The 13629-nt window shown below is 46.5% G+C and overlaps 1 protein-coding gene across 6 annotated transcripts in view; it reads right to left on the bottom strand.

The window, feature by feature from the left end:
- The window catches only part of PDZK1 (PDZ domain containing 1), a 42803-nt gene that overhangs the window by 22914 nt on the left and 6260 nt on the right, over positions 1-13629 (bottom strand). Inside the window, exon 1 of one of the 6 annotated variants that reach the window (XM_029228413.1) lies at positions 12105-12124. The exons of 2 other annotated variants lie outside the window; for them this stretch is intronic. The gene's annotated coding sequence lies outside the window, so the exon portion shown is untranslated. Of the gene's footprint in view, positions 1-9580; positions 9810-10291; positions 10312-12104; positions 12125-13629 lie in introns of those variants that run through there. 3 more of the 6 variants (XM_029228414.1, XM_029228408.1, XM_029228409.1) reach the window with 3 other exon arrangements.

The raw sequence follows: 13629 nt of genomic DNA, 5'->3' as shown, positions 1-13629 counted from the left end.
AGGACAGGATCAGAGGTGGGCTCCAAGAGGGATGGCCCGAAGCAAAGACATACTGGAGGTAAGTCAAGAAAGATGCTCTTGTAATGGTCCTACTCACATGCAACGAAGGCCTGCCCCAGCCGGCAGCTGTGAGAATAGAATGGAGGTGACAGAGGTGGAGGAACTACAGAGAGGACTGAGTGACATGTGGTATTAACTCTTCAATCCTGTCCTCTCAGATTTCTCCATGCAGAGATGGTCTCAGACAGGACAGGTACAACACAGATGTCCAAAATATTTATTTACACTGACCGTGGCTAGTGTCCAGGAAATACAAGAGGTCCCTATTCCTCTCCCTAATTACTGCTTACCTCACTCACACACAGTTTTGCTGGGGGTTCAAGAGGCCTCATTGCACAGAGTGGTACATGCACAATTCAGTCTTCTAAGGTCACCACTCAATGTGAACGTAGCTGTGCTTTTGGCTCCTCTCAGCTCTGAGCTGCCAGGATACCCTAATTCTGTGGCCATCTTTTCATTCTGTCTGTTTCCCCATAAGTGGTATACTTTCCCTGGATTTATTACCCTTGCTCAGTTTTTTCTACTAACCACCCTTGATAACTTTCCTAGACTCCCCTTCTGTATGGAATCAGTTTTGTCACTCCCAAAATTCCTATGTTGAGGCCTTATGACCGTTTGGAGATACAGCCTTATAAAGAGATAATTAAGGCTAAATAAGGTCACAAAGGTGGGGCCTGGCATCTTTATAAGAAGACACAGAAGTGCATGTACACAGAGAAGAGGCCATGTGAAGACACAGTAAGAAGGCCACCATCTGCAAACCAAGGAGAGAGGCCTCAGGAGAAACCAACAATGCTGGCACCTTGATCTTGGACTTCTAGCCTCTAGAACTGTGAAGAAATAAATTTCTGTTTAAGCCACATGGGCTTCTGTTATTCTGTCATGTGGTATTCTGTTACAGCAGCTCAAGACTTAATACATCTTCCAAGTAATGCTGCCCACTTGGGCTGGGTGTTAGAAAAGAAGAGGTCAAAAAAAAAACCAGGGCTTCCCTGGTGGCGCAGTGGTTGGGAGTCCGCCTGCCAATGCAGGGGACACGGGTTCGTGCCCCGGTCCGGGGAGATCCCACATGCCGCGGAGCGGCTGGGCCCGTGAGCCATGGCCGCTGAGCCAGCGCGTCCAGAGCCTGTGCTCCACAACGGGAGAGGCCACAACAGTGAGAGGTTCACGTACCGCAAAAAAAAAAAAAAATGGTGTAGTTATGAGGAATGAGATGGCAAAGTCAGTTTGAGGCAGTTTTACATCAGAGGACTTGGCAGAACATCCTGCAGGTAGACAGAAGTGTGAGCCTGGAGCTCAGGAGATGATGGACTAGAGTCCTCATGGCAGTGCTCGGTGACACAAGGGAGTGAGAACATGAAAGGAAGAGAGCCGAGGATAAAGCCTTGCATGATACCGACATCTAGGCGACAAGAAGATGAAGCTGAGAAGGAATGATCAGAAGGCCAAGACTTTACAGTCCAAGCTAAAAGAAGAATTTCAAGACAGGATAGTTAACAATGCAAAATGACGCTAAGAGGTAAAGAGAATGAAAACAGAAAATGCCGCTAAGTTTAGGAAATGCAAGTTCAGGACAGATAAGGGACTAAGAAGCAAGTGAATACTAGTAAATAACAGAGGCCATGAATAAAATTACATCTTGAAACAGATAAATGAGAGAGTTGGGATAGCAGCTTAAGGGGAAAGCAGGGTTGGTGGATGGTTTTATTTTTAATGTTTGTATATCAAGGGATGATATGGAGAGCACAGCAAATGGGTTTGGCCTTGATGAGATGGAACACCTCTACCGAGGCAGGAGAGAAGTGGAAAAAATGAGATAAAGAGGAAGACGAGGTCAATTTACCAAAACAAATCAGGAACTTCAAGAATGTGGACCAAAATCTCCACTGAGCTCAAACTGATACATCCATGAAGGTGGCCAGGAGAGGATGGTGGATTCGCTGTACTTACCGCCAAAAGACAGCCGCTATGAGGAAATAAGAGCCCAGTGTGCCAGACCTTCCAATCTCTCAAGAGAACCTGGAAGTCTAGATTTATGCAAAATGTCCCCATTTTTAAAATCTGGCATCTATTTCAAAGTTTTAAGAAACTTCACATAAAGTAACAGACTTGAATCCCTGGACGGGCAGGTTATAACCCTGGCAAAAAGGCTGTCCAAAGCCGAAGCATTATTTCACTATAATGAGTCAACGCGTTGAATAAAAATTTCTAAGAAACAACTCAGGCTAACAACTCTCTTCATTAGAGAGATAAACAGATCTCATGAATTTATAGCGGAACGATCAGCATGAATTTATAGCGGAACGATCAGCATGAATTTATAGCGGAACGATCAGCATGGTTTCTCATGGCTTCTTCTCACTATAATATTTAACAAGAATAGAAGGAGAAAGTGGTAACTTTTACCCCAAGTTGGAGCGTGACATGTTTACAAACAGAAGGCTAGGAGGTGAGGGTTTCTATGTTCACAGTGAGCCCAGAACTCATTAGAATGTGAGACAGTGGGGCCAGTGTGAATTTTGAGGAAGAGAAGCCATAAGTGTCCCCTGGGAAAGATGAAGTGCTGCAGGGACTGGCTGGGCAGGATGAATGGGGAGAGGGAAGAAGAAGGGGCTGAGGGAGCAGTTTTGCAAATTAAGGGGTTGACACAGGAAAAGTCTTCTTAAATGATGTCTAGAACAGAGTAGTTTCCAGTTAACAAAAAGTCTAAAGTGGCCATATAGGTATGCAGCTTGTGTGAAGGGAGTCTGTATTTTTATTTCCATCTTCCCTCAGCATTCTAGTTTGGGTAAATACATTAGAAAGAACAAGAGTTTTAAAGCCAAACCCACTTTTGGATTCCGGTGTCACCACTTGCCAGCTGTGAGAACATGCGTGACTTCCTTAATTCTGAGCTGGAGATAGAAATACACCTAAAACAGGAAATGCATATGGACGCAGCAAAGATTACTGAAGATGGATCATGTAAAGCAATCTAAGAATAGCATCTGGAGTAGAGAAGCCCACTCCAGGTGCCCCATCTTCCCTGCTCTCTGGTGAGAGTCCTGAGTCAATGGGAATCCCATTTCCTGTGAGGACATTTGAGCAATCTTCCTGATTTTCCTCTTGAAGCAGTCAAGAGATTGAGTGATGCACTAGGGATGGGCAGGAATCTTGATTGTCAGGCCAGGGATTCTCTATCTCCTCACTCTGGACCACCTCTGCAACGTTAGTTTTAGCTGCTGAAAAGTCAGGGCTGAGATTTTGTTCTCCATGAAATCAAGCTCAAATAATAAACTCAGATTTCCCTAAACCCAGAAGTATCATGTAAGTCTGAAAGTTAGGGAATTATAAAAATAGAACCAAATGCCATATATCGAGGAGGTATAAGATTCCAGGAAGCTTTTACAGAGCTAAGCTGACCACAGAGTCCCAACACCTGGAGCAGATGAGCTCTAATAGATGTGAGTACAAGATACACCAGCCAAGGGACCCAAGGGACAGAAAAGGGTGGAGAAGATGGAGTGAGGGAAGCATCACTTGATATACGGATGTATGGGTGGATCATGGTCACTGGGGAGTGATGAGTGAACAGGTTCACTCACCAGACAACATCACTGGATTTCCAAAAGATTAGAGAAAGGATGTGGGATAAACAGCATTCTTCTTAGAGAGGGAAAATCAGAAGGGCACTGTCATCAGTGACAGCCAGGTGCAATGACTACCATCAGGTAAGAAAATGCCCCAATATTGTCTTCTTTGTATCCCAAAATCCAGGATGTAGTGGATCATTCTATAAATACAGTTAGTCACGAGTACTCTGGACCCACCACCATCTTATCTAATAGTTAGGAATCAATGGTGCAGTCATTATCAGACCACAAAGAAAACATAGTCTCTCCTCACAAGGCACTTATGTAACCAACACCTGAGCCATGAAAAACTAAACGGTGAAAACTTAGCAAGACAGTGGGGAGTAATGTTTAATCCTAGTTACTGCAACTGGGGAAGGATATTTGTATAACCTAGGATGTAACCATAGAGTAAATTATTTCTGTTTCATTGAGGCATGAAGAGCGGGGAAGAGAGGGCAGGAACTCTCGGGTAACATTCAACTTGAATGTGACTCACTTTGCACTAAACTCCATGCTGGTTTATAAAACACTTTGAACTTCAGCAAGGAGGAAGCTTGACCAGGCATGTCTGCACATCGTACCCTTGTGAGAAATGCTGCCTCTTCAGCATTTACATGCATCCATGTCATAAGTAAGACAAAGCAATCACTAGACTTTTGTTGGAAAAATACAACTGGTGGAGACTGGTGATGTTAAGTCAGCAACTGTAGATGGTGAATTCCCTACAACCATCAGCCCTGGTCAAGGGGTTCCAGCCCTGGGTCAGGAATATCTACCTTCTATCAAAGCCTGCCTCAGAGCCTCGGGACATACTGTTTCTTCCAACAGCATAAAAGAAATCCTAGTATATCTCAGCTGGTGTTGACAGATGTCTTGAGCTAGGAGGAGATAAATGCAATTCAATTTCATCCTTCTTCAAAAATATTTTACCTAGGGCTTCCCTGGTGGCGCAGTGGTTGAGAGTCCGCCTGCCGATGCAGGGGACACAGGTTCGTGCCCCAGTCCAGGAAGATCCCACATGCCATGGAGCGGCTGGGCCTGTGGGCCATGGCCGCTGAGCCTGCACGTCCGGAGCCTGTGCTCCACGGCGGGAGACACCACAACAGTGAGAGGCCCGCAAAAAAAAAAAAAAAGAAAGAAAAGAAAGAGGTGTGGGGGACTTCCCTGGTGGTCCAGTGGTTAAGAATCCTTCTTGCGATGCAAGGGATGCCGGTTCGATCCCGGTCCGGGAACTGAGATCCTACGTGCTACAGGGCAACTAAGCCCACGTGCCACAACTAGAGAGAAGCTCATGTATATACGACAACGAAGCGAAGAGCCCACGCACTGCAAACAAAGATCCTGCATGCTGCAACTAAGACCTGATGCAGCCAAAAAATAAATATTAAAAAAAAAAAGCAAGAGGTGTGGAAATTCAAACACTCAAGTTTATTAATTTTAAATGATTAGTGTCAAAAATAGAAAAATAAGTAGGGCTCCAAAATATGTTTATGCTAATTATACTTTCCCACTGTGATGGTTACTGTTTGGTCTTAGGTAGCCATAGATTTCAAGTGTGGGAAATTAATGAAATGTGTTCCAACGGAGAAGGGTGATCATAGGACCAGTGAGTAATTCTTATTTCTCATCTATGATAAGGAATGGAATCCGCTTATCTTGAAGTTCTTTTGGCCTGCTGGTACTAAATGTCGTTTCCCCCTACCCACGCATCATGAATGATACTTTGTCCTATATGGTAGGACTCTTGGTTGGAGTTCAAGACCTTCCCCTCTCTACTTGCTTATCTACGAGTTCCGCAAGTTGGGAAAGAGATAAAGTCGATATCGTGTGGACACAGAGGTGCCCTCGGAGAAAGGATATCCTTGTGCTGCTGATAGAATTGGTACCTGAAAATAGCCGAGGGTTGGCTGGAACAAGAGTATCTCCCAAAACTGGCGTCTTGTTTTACAAGGCCTTTTGAACTTGCATTTCTGCACCCTCGCTCTTTTCCTATGTATCCAGCCTCTAGGTTCTCCCAGCCACTGCCCCAAGACAAACTTCCTGATCTTACTCTCACCATGTTAGTCTCTAAAAACAACATTTAAGGGCTTCCCTGGTGGCGCAGTGGTTGAGAGTCCGCCTGCCGATGCAGGGGACACGGGTTCTGCCCCGGCCCGGGAAGATCCCACATGCCGCGCAGCGGCTGGGCCCGTGAGCCATGGCCGCTGCGCCTGCGCGTCCCGGAGCCTGTGCTCCGCAACGGGAGAGGCCACAACAGTAAGAGGCCGGCGTACCGCAAAAAAACAAACAACATTTAAGAACCTAAAGTCCAGACTCCTTTCTCAGGCTTTGAGGTTCAACATAATCCAGCCCGACTCCATCCCCCTCTGCTCCCCAGGCGATACCAAACTGGCCCACGTGCAGTCACCCACACCCAGCCTGCCCTTCGCTCACACCACATGCTCTGCCTGAAATACCTGCCCCCACCCTCCGATTACTTATTTATAGTAGGTCACATTTTTTCCAAGTGAATGAATTCAAGACCTATTCAAGGCTCAGTTCAAATTTTAGGTTCAAATATAAATTTGAATTAAGTTCAAATATAAATACAAATCCTTCCCCAACCACCACAGTCTGAAGGAATCACTCCAGCCTCTAAATTTCAAGTACCATTTATATAATCAACAACTTACATTGAGTACCTACTACCGAGGCTCAACCCAGATTAGACACTGCTCTGCCCTCACAGAGCCCGGAGTGAAGTGGAGAAAGTTATAGACACAACTACCAAACACGGGTGCTGGAATATGGAAAAGAAAATGTTTGTTATTGTTATACACACTTATTGAGCTCCTGCTAGGCTCCAAGCGCCAGCCTAGGTTACCTTTTATGAGTTCTCATTTAATGTTAATGGTCCATTTTACAAGAAAAAGAAGTCCCTGAAAATATAAAAGTTGGTTTCCCATAGCTATTTGGATAAGCAACAGAACCTGGATTCAAACCCAGTTGAGTCTGGGTTCCTCCCCCCAGCCTCCCAACCTTGAGGGCTGTGTTAGGGAACCAAAGTAGTTAGACTTGGAGGGGGAAGGCATCCCAGGCAAAAGGAGTAGCACAGGGATGTTCAGGGGTGGTGACTGGTTCCCAAAGCCCAGAGAATAGGCATATGTTGAAAGTAAGAAGCGGGTCAGGTTAGACTGGGAAGCACTGTAGACTCAGTTCTATAGACTACAGAGGAGCTTCAGTGTTTATGTCCTGTGAGGCTTGGCCATCTCAGACCACAGCTGCCATTGAGTTGACGAGGGACTCTCTTTCATATTTATCAAAACTCCTTCCCACTGCCTGGGTTCCTTCCTTCCCTGGGGCCATGCCCATCATAAAGCTGTCTGAAGATCATCAGGACAGTAGCACTTAAGGTGCACAAGACACTGTGAGCTTCTCCGATCTCATCCTCATTAAGAACTAGGTTCTATTATGCCCATTTGACCAATGAGGAAATAAGAGAGGGAGAATACATCTGCTCTGGAATTCAGGTTTCTGATTTTTAATCATTGAGCCATGATACCCACCAGGCAAAGAGATTATCATGAAGGGCCAAGGAAAGGAGCTGCTGAGATCTCGAGGAAAATACATCTAGCTCTACCTTGCTACTCTCATCCAACTCCTATGCAACAAATGTGAAAATCATTTAACCAGGGTGTGACCGGAGACACCCATTCCCACCTGATCAGACTCGGGGCCTTAGGTGCCTGAGAGACTATCAGAGTTCTTCAACCTCGTCTTTGATAAGAGCATTTTATCCAAACGTATTGACTCCATGCCTGTGGCTCCTTCCCTGCCACACTAACTTCCATTTATCATAATAGCTAAGCATCTACTCTACACCAGGTATTGTTCTAAGAACTGGTATTACAGCAGGTAACACAAAGGACAAGACCCCTGCTCTCTTGAAGTTTAACGTCTGCCAAAGGGTGACAAAAAGTGCAGAAGATGACTTCTGATGATAAAGGCTACAAATGATGAGATGCAGTGGTGAGGTGGAGGGAGGAAGCTAAATTTAAAAGCCATTCCTGGGGAGGTAACATTTTAATTCCTAACCAAATGACAAGCAGGAGCCAGCCTTCAAAGCTCCAGGATCTATTGTACTTGGTGGGCTGAAAAGGACATTCGTGATCATTTAGTCTCAACTCTTTATTGGTAAATGAGTAAATAGAGGCTCGATGAGATTAAAAGACAAGATCCCCCAGCTGACGGCAAGGCTGCCCCACTGTTCCACAGAGCCCTTGGAAAGACACATTTGAAATGTAAGCACAGGGGTCTCCCTGGTGGTGCAGTGGTTAAGAATCCGCCTGCCAATTCAGGGAACACGGGTTTGATCCCTGGTCCGGGAAGATCCCACATGCCGCGGAGCAACTAAGCCCGTGCGCCACAACTACTGAGCCTGCACTCTAGAGCCCACAAGCCACAACTACTGAGCCCATGTGCCACAACTACTGAAGCCTGCGCACCTAGAACCCGTGCTCCGCAACAAAAGCCACCACGCACCTCAACGAAGAGTAGCCCCCAGTCGCCGCAACTAGAGAAAGCCCACGTGCGGCAAAAAGACCCAACACAGTCAAAAATAAATAAATTAAATAAATAAATTTTAAAGAAAAGAAATGTAAGCACACTTGTGGTTATGCATGAACACATATTTATAATGTTATTTTCAATACAGCCTTGGGGAAAAGATGAGAGTCTTTGATAGACAATAAAATTGAGTCTCTGGTTGGTGAAGCGACTTGTCTAATGGCCCGTTACAAACAACTGAATCAAAACCCAAGTTATTTGTATTCCAGTCCCATGTTCTTTCTACAGGATGAGAAACGGCTGTCTAGCCAGTGGTCTATGAACATAGGACATCATTACTAGCCACTTCATGGTTTATGATACAAAGAGCAAACAAAAGAGTCAAAGATAAAAACAATTCACTTTGTCATAACACACAAACTCAAAGTCCCTGAGTTATTTGCTGCAGGGAAGAACATGTGATTCCAGGTGACTAGACAACCGTGGCCTGAGACAAAGATCCCCTGTGACTTTTGGAAAGGGGACTGAGAGCTCATGGGTGCAACATTGCAGGGACTATAATTAAAGAGGAACGTGTTCCTGCAGAGCCAGCCCAGATCAGGAGTCTCCTTAGCTGGGAAGCCCTGAGATGACAGTCACATTTAAATCCCTTGACCACTTCTGCTTAGGAAATAAGCTACTAGTGGTTCCCAAACCTACCTGCCCACAAGAGTCATCTGGGGAGGGAGTGGGGGAGATGTTGGGGGGAAAAAAAAAAAGATTTTTCAGGACCTCACAAGACCCAAAGAACTAGACACTCCAAAAGCAGAGCCTGGGGATCTGTGTTTTAAAATTCAGCCAGCCTAGAAATCCGCTGGTTTCTCCACAATTCTCAGCGCTATAATGTGATAAAAAAAAGAGGAGAGACGCATGTTTTTATTATCCAGTGAGAAAGTTGTTAGGTTGTATCCTTTAAGGGCTGCTTCCAGAAGAAAATCTTTACTACCCAAAGCCCTTGTACAGTGGGAAGGTCCTGTGAGGGAGAATCTCCCCGCGACCTGTGAAGTCTGTTGTCTCACTCCCTTTGGCTGTACATCGAACCCCCATGCAACCCTGGGAAAGCTTTTTCTCAGGATCAGTTTACCAATTCCTTTGTGAAGCAGACCCCAGCCTGCCAAGGTCGGGGCGTCTCAAGCAGAGAGAACCTCAGAGTGTGGAGAATCCCTCCACCTCAACCCCAACACCACCTGGCTCCTTCCCCACCAGCCTCTCTTCTGCCCTGGACAGCCAGCTACTGTGTAGAAAAGGAAAAGGAGGAAGAAGGGGGTTCGGGCCCAGGTGGTCAGTGCCCTCCGTCACAGGGAAGCCGACTCATTTCTTACCTGGGTCCTGGAAGAAGAGGAGTCACTGGGTTCACCAGGGAATTCTCTCTCTGCTGGTGAGCTCTAGTCTTGGAACTCGCTGGACTTTGAGCAAAGGTTGATTTAAAAGCTGATGTATTTAACAGGGACGTGTGGTCTGAGTTCAAGTGACCTCTGTCCTGCTTCCTGCCAACTGGCTGGGCCCTGAGCTGGGCAAACCTGGAAAACCCTCAGCAAACCCGACCCGACGCTCCGGCCCACCTGCCTAGTGATGCCGGGCGCCCTGCTGTCCCCACCCCACCCCACTCCCTCCCTCCCGGAGAAAAGGAGGGGAGAGGGGGAGGCCAGTTAGGGAGGAGGGGCCTTCCTCGGCTCTCTGCCCTCGGCAGATGCCTCAGTCACACCCAAGCAGCACCCAAAGCCTCGGGAGCCTCCACCATCCCCCATGGCGAGGGCAGGGCTGAGGACCATCACCTGACCATCCTCGAGCCCTGAGGTCTTCTTGGGGAGCAGTACCTGTGTCACCCCCACCCAACAGGAGGCCAGCAGGTCAAGGAGTCCCAGTAAATGGAGCAAAGCCCCTCGCACGCCCATCCTTCCTCCTCCTCCGCCTGCCTGTGAGTTCTTACTTGCATGTTCCCTAGAAGTTGAGCCAGTAAAGCCCCTCCCTGCTCTCATTTCCCAGCTCCCTTCCTCTTCTCAGACACTCTCTCCTCTTTCTTTCTCTCTCACCTGAGGGTGCTCTGTCTCTATTCTCCAACAGTTGCCTTCCCCGTCCACGCTCAGAACCTCTCACGCAAGCCCTGCTGGGCAGGTGGAGGTACTTGCTGCAACTCCTGGGCCAGTGCCTGGGCAGCGGGCTGGCATCTGTGCTCAGTCCCAGACACGAGCAGCTGACCCCTGTCAGCAGCACCCACACAGGCAAACCTAGGGCTGGGCTTCTCACTGACCTCGATCCTCAGCCCACACTGGAAATCAGGGCAAGAGATTGCTCCAAGCAGTGAAGCAAAGCGAACCACAGGCTGAGGACAGGGTAGCCTTGCCCTCCTCCACCCATGCTCCAAGGGCCTCTTGTCATTGCTGGGTCTTGGCTGCCCTGGGGTGAAGGCATGGCCGGAGCCAGGGGGTAAATGGTGGTCAATGACAAACATCTGAGCAGCTAACTCATACCAGATTACCTCTACCTTCACTCCATACTCCCTGGGCCTCCTGTATATCTTCCAAAGTGGAGGGTAGAAGGGGAAAAGTTTGGATTTAAGATCTGAACACCTGGGGACTTCCCTGGTGGCACAGTGGTTAAGAATCCGCCTGCCAATGCAGGGGACACGGGTTTGAACCCTGGTCCGGGAAGATCCCACATGCCGCAGAGCAACTAAGCCCGTGCGCCACAACTACTGAGCCTACGCTCTAGAGCCTGCAAGTCACAACTGCTGAGCCCACGTGCCACAACTACTGAAGCCCGCACACCTAGAGCCCATGCCCCACAATAAGAGAAGTCACCGCAATGAGAAGCCCGCACACCACAATGAAGAGTAGCCCCCACTCGCCACAACTAGAGAAAACCTGCACACAGCAACAAAGACCTAATGCAGCCATAAATAAATAAATATTTTAAAAAGATGTGAACACCTGGGTTCAAATTTTGACTCCATCGGGCTTCCCTGGTGCCCAGGTCTGGGAGGATCCCACATGCCGCGGAGCGGCTGGGCCCGTGGGCCATGGCTGCTGAGCCTGCGCGTCCGGAGCCTGTGCTCCGCAACGGGAGAGGCCACAACAGTGAGAGGCCCGCGTACTGCAAAAAAAAAAAAAAAAAAAAATTTTGACTCCATCACTTCCCAAGTGTTTGATCTACAGGAATTCTTTGTTTTTTTAAATTGGAGAAACTTTTTTATATTGAATCAAAATATCTCTCATTTCTGTCCCTGAGTCCTGATGGCTCCCTCTGAGCTACACTAAGTCTACTCTTTATTCTACATAGCAGCCCTTCAACTATTTGAAGGCTGATGTATCCCCCATAAGCCTTCTTTTCTCTGGGTAGCAGTGGATACCCCTCATTCCTTCAGGTGGTTTGCCTATGTCATGACTTCAAGACTTCTTGCCCTGGGTCCCAGCCAACTTGTCAACGTCCCTTTTAAAATCAAAGGCCTAAAGGGAAAACTTGAAGGTGAGGGAATTGTCCTATATCTTGAGTGTGGGGTGCCTATGCAATTGTCTACGATTACCAAATTTCACCAAACTATACACCTAAAATGGATGAATTGTACTGCATCTAAATAATGCCTCAATTTTTAAATTAAGGAGCCGAAATCAGTAGAATTTATTCTTGAAACTTCTAAAATGAAAAAAGTTGGATGATCAAAAGAAAAGGCAGGACTTCCCTGGTGGTCCAGTGTTTAAGACTCTGCGCTTGCAATGCAGGGGGCACAGGTTCAATCCCTGGTCAGGAAACTAAGATCCCACATGCCACGGGGTCAAAAAAATAAAAAGGCAGCCTTCACAGTGGAGCTTACACTCAGCCCCCAATCAAGAGACTTCTCAAACTCACCCTTCACCGCAGTCCAGGTGGGATAAATAACCACAAGCCTTCAAACTGGGAATAGAAGAGGCCTTGAAATATAGAGACAGTGCTGGTTCAAAGTTAAATAGAAATGAGCGATTGTTTGGTTGTTGTTTTTTTAATGACAAAACTCTTTCCCACCGTTATGTGGAACTGAATGAGATTTACCAGATCAGTGGCTCTGATCTGGTTAATGCAGAAGGGAAAATAACATTGTCTATTGTGTGTCTGGTAAGGCTTTATATCTATTATTCTGTTAACACTCAGCATGATCTTATGAGACAATATCTCCATTTTACAGATAAGAAGGCTTGAATTCATCTGGTTAATTACCCTGTCTGAGATCTCCTGGCTCAGAAGGCTTAAAGAGCCTGTCTGTCTCCTTAGGTGGTACTGTTTTGCCTCTATAATAAGGCTTCCCACTATCCAGGGAAGGAATGTGCTCTACTCCCCTAAAGGTACTCAAGCAGAGGCTGATGTTGACCTGTGTCACGTTACAGAAGGACGTCTTGCATTGTTAGGAGACTGGAGTAGGAGATTCCTTGGATTGCTTCCAACTCTAAGGTTCTGTGAACCTAAATGCTGTGGGTCCTGCCCATGACGGTATAGTTGAGTCCTGCCCTGGTGTGTGCGTAGAGGACATGCAGGTAAGAGTTACGAGCATGGGGTTTGGCATCAGATGCTGATGCCATTAATGGCAGATTTAAGATCTTAAATCTGCCATTAATAGCTTTATATTTTTTATTGTGAGCTCAAGTTTGTCTGGGCTTTATCTCTGGAAACCTTGACAGCGTGGGTGGAGGGTTTTCTGTTGTTTTTGTCAAGCAGCACCTCTTCATACTCCTAGAATGATGAGGAAAGGCACCAAAAACCTGGGGTCAATTTATGTTACTTATTTGCCTTAGTGTTCCCAGATCATGAAAATAATTAATGTCAGTTAAAGCGCTAGCACCTCCTAAAGGCAGATCTGTGGTTGGGAATTTGCAAGAGAGGATTCTTTTTTCTCTCCAGAGTCCAGGCCAAGACAGATGGTTTCCTTGTTATTCCTGATCTGCTTTACCCTGTCCTGTTTTTTCCATAAACATATCTCCTTTTATCATATTTATATGCTTATTAATTATTTTCTGTCTCTTCCCCACCAGAATATAAATTCCCCAGGGGTAGGGATTTGTACTTGTTTTGTCACTGTATACCCAGTGCCTGGAATATAAGCCTAGCTTATAGCAAGCTTTCCAAAAATGAATTGAATGAGTGAGTGAAAAATGAATCTCCTTTTGTCAACAGGACTGCTTTTTATCCCACCCTTTCACTGAGAGTGTAGCCTTCTGAGGGTCTGGTGTCCATGCAGGGTCTCAGTTTCTAGGTCTTTTCTCTTGTCCCAAAGTGACCCTGCAAAACAGATTGCTTGGTTACTGGTTTTCAGCTTTCTCTTCACTTCTGGAACTTAGAGATTTATTTCCTTTCATCCACATTCAACTACCTATTTGAAAAAAAGTTTGGTATATTTTACCCA

The sequence above is a fragment of the Monodon monoceros genome, unplaced genomic scaffold, assembly GCF_005190385.1.
Source record: "Monodon monoceros isolate NGI ecotype Baffin Bay Population unplaced genomic scaffold, NGI_Narwhal_1 Super_Scaffold_18, whole genome shotgun sequence".
Classification (NCBI taxonomy): domain Eukaryota; kingdom Metazoa; phylum Chordata; class Mammalia; order Artiodactyla; family Monodontidae; genus Monodon; species Monodon monoceros.
Note: the sequence above shows the minus strand (reverse complement) of the source record. Positions and strands in the feature narration are given on the sequence as shown.